The following is a 15,926-nucleotide window of genomic DNA, read 5'->3' as shown; positions in this document are numbered from 1 at the left end:
AAACTGCGTTGTTTGCATCAATAATCCATCAAGCATGCTGGAAGATTTTAAACTCAGCTTCCATAATATTTTTTAATACTAAGGGCCGATTTTAACCCTGCCCGCGTGGTGGAAATGGGAGGTTCCGATTTTAACCTAATGTTTGGAGCAAACGGGAATGATACCCACCAGAAACATGCAGGGTCCTTCTTTATAAATGCAAATTGGGCTCCAATGACATCTGAGGACCTGTCTGCTATTTTAACCAATGGCCTGCAGGAGAAGAACGTAAGAACATAAGAAATAGGAGCAGGAGTAGGCCATTTGGCCCCTCGAGCCTGCTCCTCCATTCAATAAGATCATATCTGATCTGATCATGGACTTAGCTCCACTTCCCTGTCTGCTCCCCATAACCCTTTACTCCCTTATTGCTCAAAATTCTGTCTATCTCTGCCTTAAATATATTCAGTGACCCAGCCACAAAGCCATTGTGGCTTTCCTTCCAGGTTAACCTGATGGGTGGAACCGAGACCAGAAGAGGCCTAAAAAAGGTTAGGACTTTTTTCATATTCCTTATCGGCCAGGAGGAGTAGCAGTGCTCCTCTGGACCTCACAGAGAAGGTTTAGTCCTCACCTGCCCAGGGCATCCCAGCCCTCTCCTGATTGCAAGGCCCTTCCAATCTCTTTCCTGGTGACTTACCTAAGTGACGGGGACAGTTCCTTCGTTCCCAGGTGGTGGCATCCTGCCATCCAACATTCTGCACCAGCCGCTGCTGCTTCCCACGGGATTTGGGCAGGAACCTGACTGGGCCTATACAGTTGAGTCTAAAGTGAAAGAGAATCTGGAACTCGCCCATCATTAGAAGATGTTCTATTTATTTTCTAGTCTGGGCAACATACCAGCACCTAATATAATGTCAGCTGTGGCTCAGTGGGTAGCACACTTGTCTCTGAGCCAGAAGGTTGTGTGTTCAAGTCCCTCTCCAGAGACTTGAGCACATAAACCTAGGCTGTCACTCGAGTACAGCGCTGTTGGAGGTGCCGTCTTTTGGATGAGATATTAAACTGAGGTCTCGTCTGCTCTCTCAGGTGGGCGTAAAATATCCCATGGCATTATTATGAAGAAGAGCAGGGGAGTTATCCCCGGTGTCCTGGCCAATATTTATCCCTCAATCAACATAACAAAACAGATTATCTGGTCATTATCAGATTGCTGTTAGTGGGAGCTTGCTGTGCACAAATTGGCTGCCGCGTTTCCCACATTGCAACAATGGCTACACTATAAAAGTACTTCATTGGCTGTATAGCCATTTGAGACATCCGGTGGTCATGAAAGGTGCTATATAAATGCAAGTTTTTCTTTTCTTAAATCAAATCTGAACTGCACTGCGATAGGGAGTTAGAATCTCTGGGGTCTCATACTCCGAGGTTGGGACTGTTGTTACCTGCCTCGGCTCCAGCTTGCACGACTGCTCCCCCAAGTTAAAATTGGGGCTCGACTGGACCTTTATTTTAAATTTATTTTTCATTTTACACTAGGAGTGATAATCTTTGATTTCACTGACCTGTCAGCTAAGGTAGATTGATCAAATTACTGGAACTTCCCTGTAAATTGGCATATGCTTAGAGCATTCCATAATTTTAGCAGCAATATATTACTTTAGTGCTGAAGGCAATGCAGTTGAATGTTTTTCCAGAATTAGTGTGGCAACAATCAAAAAAAATGTGCTGCTAACATGTCCACATCCTTTTCCAATAGCAGTTTCGCGGCTTTCCATTATTTTTAAAGAGGATTTACTTTTCAAGGAAAAAGTCTAAAAAGGGAATCCCATTTTGAAGAACACTTTATTTTTTTTAAGTTAAACAGTTATAAAGGTTTATGTTTATCTTTAACATTTTTGTGTTTTAAAACAAAATGCAAACCTTTGTGCTGATCGAGGTGCAGAAGGTTAGTGTTGGGAAATGGAATACTTTCCCTTTTTTGGTACACAGTGTCAGCATGAAACGTTCCCAGGTCAGATGTAGCACTGTCAGATGCAGAGGAAAACTCAATCAACTTTGCACCAACAATATGCCTTGATCTCAATCTGAGAAGACCAATGTACCCTGCATTTCTCTCATCAGCTAACTTGTGGCCTCCCTAAGTGAGACTGATGGTGGTGGTGAATTGTGGATAGCTTTGTGCTGAATGTCCATGCCCATTAGGAATTAAGTTGAAATTATCCAAACTCATTTCAGACAGACCCCGACAGTCAACAGACACAGGATACTTTCCTGCAATCAGTCTTTGCTGACCTCATTCCTGAGGGGAAAGGCCAGTGAAATATATTCTGCCCCTCAGCCTCCCCTTTAGAGCCTATTTCTGTTGATTTTAAAATGACATACTTTGTTTAAATAGTCAATGTGGGTGAAACATTTTTTAAAGAATTATTGAGCTAGATAATGTGAGAGAACTGAAATAATATCAGGAAATACATGTCCTGCAATGTCAGAGTGCTTCACAAGTGTTACCATTTCCCGCTATGCATCAAGTATGCTCCTTCAAGCAATCAGCATTTAAACAAAAACATTCTTAAAAATTAACAAAAAATTAATAAACAATTAATATTAATCATAATGACAATTTGTTTAATAAATTAACCTTGATGGGGTGACTTCCCTCTTCAGAGTCCTGGTAATTGTGTTCAACTATCCACTCAGAGAAGATAGGTTAGTAGGAAGTAACTCATAGATGGGATGACCAGCACTGTATTCCTGCTGTAACATATGAATTGGGAAAGTGCCCAGATTTACCGTCAGTACAAGATGTGAATTAATTGGATAAATGTTATGATAAGTCCTATTTGTATCCTGCAGAAAGTCAAGCTTTAGGGTGTTGACACTCAGACAGTATTGAATAAGCATAAATGTCCTCACATCATCAGTGTTAGCTTGACCTTTTTTGACTTGTTTTTATCTTTGCATTTGCAGAGATGCTGCAACAAATCCTTGGTGGATGTATTATTCCAAATTATTGGTTGGTATGGTCTTAATACCATTTAATAATACTTCGACTTCTTCTGTTCATTCTGCCATACACGACTCAATTTTTCAATTAATTTATGGGCAATATTCATTATATTTTCTTTCCACATTGCACGTCACTGATATTTTCTGTGGTAGAAAAGTATTATTTTCAATAACTCATTCACTACTTGCTTTCTATCACCATACATTCTTTTGGGTATCTGTTGGCTGGTTTGGTTGATCCATGTTGTTAATAGAATTAATTAAATGCAAGCACCCATTTTACCGCTGTTTTTGATGATTTGTTTACGTTGCTTTAGGGAAACTGAGCTGAGTTATAAGAATTTGATTTTCTTTGTATTATCTAGTTACATCTGTCCATCTCTGTCCTTTCCTGCTCCGGTCCTTTCTCGAATGCTGTTTTTAGTAGACAGAGTAGATAGAGAGAACCTGTTCCCATTGGCAGAAGGGTCGAGAACCAGAGGATGCAGATTTAAGGTGATTGGCAAAAGAAGCAAAGATGACATGAGGAAAAACTTTTTTACACAGCGAGTGGTTAAGATCTGGAATGCACTGCCTGAAAGGATGGTGGAGGCAGACTCAATCACGGCTTTCAAAAGGGAGTTGGATAAGTACCTGAAAGAAAAAAATATTGCAGGACTACGGGAAAAGGGTGGGGGGAGTGGGACTGACTGAGGTGTTCTTACAGAAAGCCGGCACGGGCTCGACGGGCTGAATGGCCTTCGTCCGTGTTGTAACCGTTCTATGTTCTATGATTCTTACAATCGGAAATGTAAAGAGTGAATACAAGAAGGGTGGCAGAAAATTAAGATGCTGGGAACACAAACCAGTGTAAATCTTTGCACACTATTGAACAGAGTATTACTATTACAAGACTTATCTTTATAAGTTCTGGCAGTCTCCTCCACTGGGATAGCATGTGCCTTGTTGAACTCACTTTTTTTTCTTTTTCAATGACAGCCTGGGGGCTCTTAGACAACATATGTTCAAGGTCTTCCAGATATTGCTTCCAGTACTGCAAATTGATGACCACGTTGTCAATTTATGCAAAACAGATGGTGCATGTAAAATCTCAGTTTTTCGTACATGAGGATGTTGAATTCTTAAGCACGAATGACAAATCTGCTATTCAATGAACCAAATCTTTAGGTAGAGTGCATGTTATGAAAGTAACTCACATTATTTACTTCATTTAGGCTGTTCCAGATGCAGTAGATTCACCAATCTCTCAGGTCAGAGTATAGATGTTGGGAGCACTAGGCTGTTGTCATTGGGGCCTCCTTGTAAAAGAGGCCAGTTGGGAATGTACAATTGATAATAAAGCTTTCAAGATTGTGCCAACTTTGTTGTTTCTCTGCAGCTGCTAGTAGATAATATGTGCCCTGCCTTGAAACGTGATAAAAATTCTCAGTACATGCTCCCATTAGCTAACAGTGGGAGCACAATTACTTATTTATTTTATTGTTTTATTCGTTATCGCGATATGGGCTTCGCTAACAATGCCAACGTTTATTGCCCTCTCCTGGTTGCTTGAGAAGGTGGTGGTGAGCTGACGTCTTGAACTGCTGCAGTCCATGTGGTGAAAGTACTCCCACAGTTCTGTTAGGAAGGGAGTTCCCGGATTTTGAACCAGCGACGATGAAGAAATGGCGATATACTTCCAAGTCGGGATGGTGTGTGACTTGGTGGGGAATTTGGAGTTAGCAGTGTATCTTACTTTGGGGAATAATGTAATGTATCTGTGTTTACACTCACATTGTTTTCAGTGGAAAAAGTAAATATAAAAGCAAACTTTCTCTGTAATCTGACCATCCAAAGCAACAGCACTTGCCCAAATAAAACAAAATAAATGAATACATAGAGTACGAAAATCTGTGGGCCAAGAATTCGGTACTTTCGCCAGGATTGCGACCATCGGAGCCCTCCAGTGCCGACCCTGCCAAAGATTTCAGGCATTTACTTTGTCTGGAGCTAGCAAGTGCATGTGTCACTGTCGATACATTTCCAGTGCCGACCTGCCACACCAGCCAGAAAAAATGAGCACTTGGTTGCCTTTGGGGTGGGAGAGGGGGCTGGAGTTGTCCAGCTCCCTCCATTACAACCTCAACTCATGGAGTTCTTCTTTGCAGGAGGACTGGAAATATTGGCTACTTCCCTGGTCTGGACTGCACCCCGTCCCCCAGTGGGCCCACATCTTTCCATCTGGTGGGCGTAACACTTCCTCAGCGTACCAGCTTCTAGTCCACTGAGTCCTGGCTCAGCCAGGGAAGCTGAATTCCCAGGGCTGCCCTTGACATACTTTGCTTTGAGCCCACACATTACAGCTGTAAAGAGTTTTCGGACATCTGGTGGATGTGAAAGGCGCTATATACTGCAAGTCAATCTTTCTTTCTTTCTTACAAGGCTGCCCAAAAAATCCCAGAAATGGTGAAGGCCCAGAGGAAACCACAAAGAATTTTGCGGCCATGATAATTACTACCACCAAAATATGTTATAAAAACATTCTTGGCATAGATACAATTTGGGATTCTGAGCTGGACTGTGAATGGACCAAGTGCAGCAAAGTCATTGGCTGAAATTTTTACCTTGGACTTGGACGGGTGCGTGTGGGCCACGTAGTTGGTCGCCATCCCAAAGTTTTCAACAGTGTGTTCTGCACTGCACTTTTAACTGTATTGGATAAATTGAAACAGTCTTGCGGGTTTGCCAGCCAATTAAATGGAGTATTCACCGATGACTCGCTTTTAGGTCAGATATTGAAAGGAGCCTTGCACACAACCCAGTTGAAGGTTGTTGGAGGTGGTATAAAGTTGGTTGGGAGAGGTGGCTATTTCTATTTACGAAGAGATTTATGTGGGTGCAAGCAAGGACTGAAGGCTGCGCCTAGGTTCTCTGATGCCTCCCTGGAAGTCCTGGTCCAGGGAATCAGAGCACGCAGGGAGGTCCTATGCATAGAAACATAGAAAATAGGTGCAGGAGTAGGGCATTCGGCCCTTCGAGCCTGCACCGCCATTCAATGAGTTCATGGCTGAACATGCAACTTCAGTACCCCATTCCTACTTTCTCGCCATACCCCTTGATCCCCCTAGTAGTAAGGACTACATCTAACTCCTTTTTGAATATATTTAGTGAATTGGCCTCAACAACTTTCTGTGGTAAAGAATTCTACAGGTTCACCACTCTCTGGGTGAAGAAGTTTCTCCTCATCTCGGTCCTAAATGGCTTACCCCTTATCCTTAGACTGTGACCCCTGGTTCTGGACTTCCCCAACATTGGGAACATTCTTCCTGCATCTAACCTGTCTAAACCCGTCAGAATTTTAAATGTTTCTATGAGATCCCCTCTCATTCTTCTGAACTCCAGTGAATACAAGCCCAGTTGATCCAGTCTTTCTTGATATGTCAGTCCCACCATCCCGGGAATCAGTCTGGTGAACCTTCGCTGCACTCCCTCAATAGCAAGAATGTCCTTCCTCAAGTTAGGAGACCAAAACTGTACACAATACTCCAGGTGTGGCCTCACCAAGGCTCTGTACAACTGTAGTAACACCTCCCTGCCCCTGTACTCAAATCCCCTCGCTATGAAGGCCAACATGCCATTTGCCTTCTTAACCGCTTGCTGTACCTGCATGCCAACCTTCAATGACTGATGTACCATGATACCCAGGTCTCGTTGCACCTCCCCTTTTCCTAATCTGTCACCATTCAGATAATAGTCTGCCTCTCTGTTTTTACCACCAAAGTGGATAACCTCACATTATACTTGATCTGCCATGCATTTGCCCACTTACCTAACCTATCCAAGGCTCTCTGCAGCCTCATAGCATCCTCCTTGCAGCTCACACTGCCACCCAACTTAGTGTCATCCGCAAATTTGGAGATACTACATTTAATCCCCTCGTCTAAATCATTAATGTACAATGTAAACAGCTGGGGCCCCAGCACAGAACCTTGCGGTACCCCACTAGTCACTGCCTGCCATTCTGAAAAGTACCCATTTACTCCTACTCTTTGCTTCCTGTCTGCCAGCCAGTTCTCAATCCACGTCAGCACACTACCCCCAATCCCATGTGCTTTAACTTTGCACATTAATCTCTTGTGTGGGACCTTGTTGAAAGCCTTCTGAAAGTCCAAATACACCACATCAACTGGTTCTCTCTTGTCCACTCTATTGGAAACATCCTCAAAAAATTCCAGAAGATTTGTCAAGCATAATTTCCCTTTCACAAATCCATGCTGATTTGGACCTATCATGTCACCTCTTTCCAAATGCGTTGCTATGACATCCTTAATAATTGATTCCATCATTTTACCCACTACTGATGTCAGGCTGACCGGTCTATAATTCCTTGTTTTCTCTCTCCCTCTTTTTTTAAAAAGTGGTGTTACATTAGCTGCCCACCACTCCATAGGAACTGATCCAGAGTCTATGGAATGTTGGAAAATGACTGTCAATGCATCCGCTATTTCCAAGGCCACCTCCTTAAGTACTCTGGGATGCAGACCATCAGGCCCTGGGGATTTATCGGCCTTCAATCCCATCAATTTCCCCAACACAATTGCCTGACTAATAAGGACTTCCCTCAGTTCCTCCTTCTTACTAGACCCTCTGACCCCTTTTATATCCGGAAGGTTGTTTGTGTTCTCCTTAGTGAATACCGAACCAAAGTACTTGTTCAATTGGTCTGCCATTTCGTTGTTCCCAGTTATGACTTCCCCTGATTCTGACTGCAGGGGACCTACGTTTGTCTTTATTAACCTTTTTCTCTTTACATATCTATAGAAGCTTTTGCAGTTCATTTTAATGTCCCCTGCAAGCTTCCTCTCGTACTCTATTTTCCCTGCCCTAATCAAACCCTTTGTCCTCCTCTGCTGAGTTCTAAATTTCTCCCAGTCCCTGGGTTCGCTGCAATTTCTGGCCAATTTGTATGCCACTTCCTTGGCTTTAATACTATCCCTGATTTCCCTTGATAGCCACGGTTGAGCCACCTTCCCTTTTTTATTTTTACGCCAGACAGGGATGTACAATTGTTGTATTTCATCCATGCGGTCTCTAAATGTCTGCCATTGCCCATCCACTGTCAATCCCTTAAATATCATTCGCCTATCTATCCTAGCCAATTCACGCCTCATACCTTCAAAGTTACCCTTCTTTAAGTTCTGGGCCATGGTCTCTGAATTAACTGTTTCCTTCTCCATCCTAATGTAGAATTCCACCATATTATGGTCACTCTTCCCCAAGGGGCCTCGCACAACGAGATTGCTAATTAATCCTCTCTCATTACACAACACCCAGTCTAAGATGGCCTCCCCGCTAGTTGGTTCCTTGACATATTGGTCTAGAAAACCATCCCTCATGCACTCCAGGAAATCCTCCTCCACCGTATTGTTTTCAGTTTGGTTAATCCAATCTATATGCATATTAAAGTCACCCATGATAACTGCTGCACCTTTATTGCATGCACCCTTAATTTCCTGTTTGATGCCCTCCCCAACATCACTACTACTGTTTGGAGGTCTGTACACAACTCCCAATAGCATTTTCTGCCCTTTGGTATTCCATAGCTCCACCCATACCGATTCCACATCATCCAAGCTAATGTCTTTCCTTACAATTGCATTAATTTCCTCTTTAACCAGCAACGCCACCCCGGCTCCTTTTCCTTTCTGTCTATCTATCCTAAATGTTGAATATCCTTGGATGTTGAGCTCCCAGCCTTGGTCACCCTGAAGGCATGTCTCCGTGATGCCAACCACATCGTATCCGTTAACTGCTATCTGTACAGTTAATTCGTCCACCTTATTCCGACTACTCCTCGCATTGAGGCACAGAGCCTTCAGGCTTGCCTTTTTAACACACTTGAACCCTTTAGAATTTTGCTGTAAAGTGGCCCTTTTTGTTTTTTTCCTTGGGTTTCTCTGCCCTCCCCTTTTACTCATCTCCTTTCTGTCTTTTGCTTCTGTCTCCATTTTGCTTCCCTCTGTCTCCCTGCATTGGTTCCCATCCCCCTGTCATATTAGTTTAACTCCTCCCCAACAGCATGAGCAAACACTCCACCTAGGACATTGGTTCCGGTCCTGCCTAGGTGCAGATCGTCTGGTTTGTACTGGTCCCACCTCCCCCAGAACCGGTTCCAATGCCCCAGGAATTTGAATCCCTCCCTTCTGCACCACTGCTCAAGCCACGTATTCATCTGAGCTATCCTGCGATTCTTATTCTGACTAGCACGTGGCACTGGTAGCAATCCCGAGATTACTACTTTTGATGTCCTACTTTTTAATTTAGCTCCTAGCTCCTTAAATTCGTCTCTTCGGACCTCATCCCGTTTTTTACTTATATCGTTGGTACCAATGTGCACCACGACAACTGGCTATTCACCCTCCATTTTCAGAATGTCCTGCACCCGCTCCGAGATATCCTTGACCCTTGCACCAGGGAGGCAACATACCATCCTGGAGTCTCGGTTGCAGCCGCAGAAACATCTATCTATTCTCCTTACAATTGAATCCCCGATCACTATCGCTCTCCCACTCTTTTTCCTGCCCTCCTGTGCAGCAGAGCTAGCCATGGTGCCTTGAACTTGGCTGCTGCTGCCCTCCCCTGATGAGTCATCCCCCCCAACGGTACTCAAAGCGGTGTATCTGTTTTGCAGGAGGATGACCGCAGGGGATCCCTGCACTACCTTCCTTGCACTGCTCTTCCTGTTGGTCTTCCATTCCCTATCTGGCTGTGGACCCTTTACCTGCGGTAAGACCAACTTGCTACATGTGCTAATCACGTCATTCTCAGCATCGTGGATGCTCCAGAGTGAATCCACCCTCAGCTCCAATTCCGCAACGCGAACCATCAGGAGCTGGAGGCGGATACACTTCCCGCACACGTAGTCGGCAGGGACACCGGAAGTGTCCCTGAGTTCCCACATGGTACAGGAGGAGCATATCACATGTCCGAGCTCTCCTGCCATGAATTAACCCTTAGATACACTTAATTTGGCAACAACAATGTTAACAGGTTACTTACTGTTATAAAAAAGAAAAAGAATAGCTACTCACCAATCACCAGCCAATCACTTACCCCTTTGGCTGTGATGTCATCTTTTGATTTCTTTCTACTTCTTTTTTGCTTTTTCTCCCGGCTGGAGCTGTACAAGCTGGGCCTTTTATAGGCCTCACCAACGCCACGAACTCCCGCCTCTGACTGCCGCCGCCTCTCACTGCCCCTGGGCCTTTTGTAGGCCTCACGAACGCCACGAACTCCCGCCTCTGACTGCCGCCACCTCTCACTGCCCCTGGGCCTTTTATAGGCTTCACCAACGCCACGAACTCCCGCCTCTGACTGCCGCCGCCTCTCACTGCCCCTGGGCCTTTTATAGGCTTCACCAACGCCACGAACTCCCGCCTCTGACTGCCGCCGCCGCCTCTCGCTGCCCCTGGGCCTTTTGTAGGCCTCACCAACGCCACGAACTCCCGCCTCTGACTGCCGCCGCCTCTCACTGCCCCGGGCCTTTTGTAGGCCTCACCAACGCCACGAACTCCCGCCTCTGACTGCCGCTGCCTCTCGCTGCCACTGGGCCTTTATAGGCCTCACCAACGCCACGAATTCGCGCCTCTGACTCCCTGGCATCGTCAGGAAAAGAGTAGCCAGAGAAACCACGAGGGCACAATAAGTGAGGAAAGCTGTTGATAGCCGCTCCTGGATTGAATGCCGGAAGAGATTTAATGATCTCATTCAACTACATTCTGATGTGTATGTCACCCCAACCCCATCACTCTGCCTTCCCAAGACTCCGTAAGTCACTCCTCACACCAACCTACATTATAGGTGCACCCACCCTCTCTGTCTATACACCCACTCACATCCCCATCTGACTGTCCACCACTGACACTCACCCTCAGGCTAATGCAATCACCGAAAGTAACGCCACAGAAAGAGGCCATTTGGCAATATGACACCACTCCCTCATAGTCACCCTCTACAGATGTAGCCTATACATTCCTTACACTCATTCCATCACTCTCACTCAAAGTTCTCTTTCCCTCCATACAGGAGAAGAGAGTGCAGAACAGAAGAGAAAATCAGAGGTGGTTCTGCAATATTCATGAATTTGATGCCAGCAGAGAAGGAGGCTCCTGAATAAGTGGAGTGACAGAGCTGCTGGCAGTGGGAAACGGAAAGAGGGAGACCTCCCAGCAACTTGGTGACAGAATTAACTATCCCACATGGCATACAACAGTCAGTCATGGTGGTGATGTCAGTAGTCAGTTAAATATCATCATGTGCATAATGTTAACGCAACACCTTCTTTTCATAAGAGGTGAAGAAGGTGCAAAATTCACAAGAAACCTGTGTTTTGGCTCATTCGAAAGGAAATTTAATTTGGGACTACCTACCGAAAAGTTTGGAACTCTAAAGTGCTTATGAAAGAAACTACGAACTTTAATAGAATTTTGGATTTTAAAAGACAAACTCAAGGCTGTGGGCGGGTCTAAGGAACTAGCAGAGACAGTCTGATTAAGTGAAGCTACCTGGGTGTGAGGACTAAGTTAGCCTGTCTGGAGGGATGAATATTCGAGAATCCTTCCCCCACAAGAAACATTTACATCACAAAATCACCCAGAGAAAGTTACCCATCAACATGGGTCTGGAAACCCATTTCAGCATATCCATCACAAAGAGGCCCAATCCAGCCTATATGTGAAAACTAAACACAAAAGGACATTGAAATTACCAAACTAATATTTCCATCAGGAAACAGTTTTCGAACATCAACTCACCCAAAACATATCAACTTTTAACAAGCCCACCAAAATATTGCAAAGAGCCAAGCCCGCCAAATTTACACAAAGGATTTTGAACTGATTTGGCGCCAAGATTAGAAACTGTATAACTGGCCCCTGTTTCCAACAGAGGGTATGACATATTTGGGTATACAACCGAGACTACGCTTGTGTCATCAAGACAAGGAGAGAAACCAATGTGACAGTTGTAAACTAACTTCTCCAGCCTCGAAGTCCTAAGTCCTGAAGGAAGGAAGAACATAACCATCGTGGCAGCAACCGATCACAGTCAATGTGGTATCAACGGAAAAACCACCGCGATCGACCAAACTCGAACAAAACTCCAATGGGAAAAAAAACGAAGAATCGAAAAGTTTCCACTCTACAATCTAATCCTGACCTACCAATGGGTAAAACCTTACGTAAAAGACTGTAGGAACCTATTTCTAACGAAGAAAACCAGGTACGTATCCCATAGATCTACAAAGCACCTTACCGCATCAGCGGACTCAACCCAACTGAAGATTGCGCAGCAAGATGTCTTCTCCGACATTCGGGGTACCACAAGCAGACCCTACCACATCCCCAAAACCGCGATCTACCGTTAACTGTCAAAAGGATTGGTAAGCATAGTCCCTGCCTGCCCTGGAGTCCAACCTAGCTAGAATTAGGTATTGGGAGGTGGGAGGCATAATTGTACTGTAACCCCCTTTGAATATGTAATGCATGGTTTTTTTATTAGAATGATTATAAGTTTAATCTTGTATCTTTGCTTGTATTGTCCTTTATTAGAGTGATTGTAAGTTTGGCCTTGTATTCTCTCACTAGAGTAATAAGCTTGTATTACCTTGACTGTAATAAAACCAAAGTTCTTTTGCATCAAACCGGTGTCCTTTGCACTTTTGTCACATCCCCTAAATAAATTCAGAGTCTAGAACCCAAGGGAGTGGGAGCGATTCGAACTGCTCAAGTCGGTCAGAAGGGGACCTGACCTCCTCATAGAGACCACCCCCTTACAAAATGGCGACTGCAGCAGGACTCTGGTACAAGGGCTGTGATGTGAAGAGTGCTGGTTTGGGGCAAAGAACCAAGATGGAAGAGAGGATTTCCTCCTATATGTATAAGAAGGTCAATGTAACTAAAGAATGGGTGCTTAGTCTATTGCGCGCTGAGAGTCCAGCTGACACTGCAGCCCAGTGGACAGCAAGCAAAGATCAAAAAGAAGCAGTGGAGAAAGCAATTTGGTTGGTCTGCCGACAGCGACAGGTCCAACTCCTAGACAGAATGAATGAAACATTACAGGCAGAGTTATGGGAATGCGCAGAGAACTACCAGGAAAGGGTTATGTCAGAAGAAAGATTATCGGGAGAACTCCGTAAGCTAAAACAGGAAAGGATTCAGATAATGGAAAGGTTTAAAAACAGTCAGGACTATTTTCAATGTTAGATTACCGACGCCAAAAGTAATGAAAAGTCACTGAGGGAGGAAAGCACTCGCCTCAACCTACAAGTAAAAGAGCTCCAGGAAAGATTAAAAGATGTATAAGCAGTGTATAAAGCAGCTGCCACTAATGGGTTTTAATCGGAAGACCACGGTCCCTGCCAGCAACAAATTAAAAGGTTAAATCTTGGTCCATTCAAGGCACAAGGCAAGGTATGCCTAATAAGCCCGGGTACGCCCCAGGTAAACCTGGACGAGAAGGAAGAAACTACCCAGCCACCAACCTGTGGCACCGGTGACTACACCGGTGCAGCAGCAGCAGGGGCAAATCAGTTATGGGGTGGACAGGGATAGTGAAACACCACCACCTGTAGCACTGAGTTTCAGTTCAGCTTGGCCGCAGGGAAGAGAGGGAGGCGAACCAAAACAGAGAGAGCCAGAACCAGGGCCATTGTGCCCGGTCCGGCACCAGAAGTTTGGCCCGCCCACCCTTAACGGGGGTCCATGTAAAGTCCTGTCCCCTCAGCACAGATTCACACTCTGGACCTGCACCTTTATTCCACAGCTCTGGAATGCTACACTTGCCTGAGACCTGTCCTTATATACCTGTCTCTTGCAAGTGCACCTCTGGTGGTAAGGCATGCTGGTGGTTACAGGTCATATCTTATTACAGTCACGTATAGCATGTTAGGATACCAGTTATATTTAATAATGTAAGATACATGACATCACCCTCCCCCAAGGTCTTATTGTCTTTATAGGTTCAGTCTCTCAGGTGGTCTATGCTCTCGCGTGGAGCGTCTCAGTTGTTGTTCAGTTGTTTGCCTTGGTGTCTGTTTTTCTTTGGGTGTGGTTGCTGGTATATCGCCTGGGCTGTCTGTTTCGATTGGTGTGATTGTTGTTGACTCGCCTGGGCTGTCTGTTGGGATTGCCCTTTCCTCAGGTTGTTCCCTCTGTCTGTCCACTAGGTGTGGTGCGAGTTCCACATTGTAGTCTGCCTCTGGTTCCGCAGTGTTGTTGGTAAATCTACTTTTGACTTGGTCTACATGCCTTCGGCAGGTTTTGCCATTGTCCATTTGTACTACCAGTAGCCTGTTTCCTTCCTACCCGTTACTGTCCCTGCAAGCTATTTGGGACCCATGCCATAGTTTAGTACAAACACTTTGTCCCCTATCTCATTTCATCTCCCCCTCGAATTTCTGTCATGGTACTCAATCAGCTTATGGCACTTTGCCTCAACGATTTCATGCATGTCTGGGAGGATTAATGAGAGCCTTGTTTTTAAAGTCCTTTTCATCAACAGTTGCGCAGGGGGGATCCCAGTCAGTGAGTGCAGACGAGATCTGTATGCCAGCAGCAGTCGCGACAGGCGACCCTGCAGCGTGGGACCTTGGATTTTAAGCATGCCTTGTTTAATGATTTGCACTGCTCTCTCCGCCTGGCTGTTGGAGGCCGGCTTGAATCACGTCTTGACGTGATTTATGCCGTGGTCAATTATAAAGTCTTGGAATTCTGCGCTGGTGAAGCACGGACCATTGTCACTTACCAATATGTCAGGGATTCCATGCGTTGCAAACATGGTTGTGAGGTGGTGGAGGTTGTGCTCGAGTTTAAAATGGTGCATTCGATCCACTTTGAAAATGCATCTACAACTACGAGGAACATTTTGCCCATGAATGGGCCCGCATAGTCTATGTGCACCCGCGACCACGGTTTGGTAGGCCATGGCCAGGGGCTCAGTGGAGTCTCCCTGGAGCATTGATGAGTTGGGCACAAATGGTGCACCTTCGGACGCAGAGCTCCAGGCCACCAGACGTGGGATCTGGCTATGGCCTTCATGAGAACGATCCCCGGGTGCTCGCGGTGGAGCTCCCGGACAAATGCCTCTCTGCCTCGCAGAGGCATGACTACTCGGCTGCCCCACATCAGGCAGTCTGCTTGTAATGATAGCTCATGCATGCACCTGTGAAAGGGTTTTAATTCCTCGGGGCAGGCATCGTGAGCCTCTGCCCAGTCACCGGTTAGGACACATCATTTTACTAAGGATAACGTGGGGTCGCTGGCCGTCCAGGCTCTGATTTGGCGAGCCGTCATGGGCGAACCTGTGGACTCAAAGGCATTGATTGCCATGACTATCCCACAGTCCTGTTCGTCAGACCCTTCCGTGGTCGCCAGGGGTAGCCTGCTGAGCTCGTCGGCACAGTTGTTTGTACCTGGTCTGTGCCTTATGGTATAGTCGTAGGACGCCAGCATGAGTGCCCACCATTGAATTCGCGCCGAGGCGTTGGCGTTTATTGCCTTGCTCTCGGATAGGAGGCTTGTGGTCAGTTTCTAACGCGAACTTGGCCCCGAAAAGGTATTGGTGCATCTTTTTGACACCATACACGCACGCGAGCACCTCCTTCTCTACCATTCCGTACCCGCACTCCGCCCGCGAAAGTGACCTGGAGGCATAAGCTATGGGTTGTAATATGCCCGCACTATTGACATGTTGCAAAACGCACCCGATCCCATACGCTGACGCATCGCATGTGAGAACTAGCTTTTTACCTGGGTCAAAGAAAGTCAAAACACTGTTGGAACACAGAACGTTGCGTGCTTTATTGAAGGCGCGTTCCTGGGCGTCCCCCCAAAACCAATCGCACCCCTTCCTGAGTAGTGGAGAGGCTCCAGCAGCGTGCTTAAGTTCTGCATAAAGTTCCC

The sequence above is a fragment of the Pristiophorus japonicus genome, chromosome 15, assembly GCF_044704955.1.
Source record: "Pristiophorus japonicus isolate sPriJap1 chromosome 15, sPriJap1.hap1, whole genome shotgun sequence".
NCBI lineage: Eukaryota > Metazoa > Chordata > Chondrichthyes > Pristiophoridae > Pristiophorus > Pristiophorus japonicus.
This window is presented reverse-complemented; position numbering follows the sequence as displayed.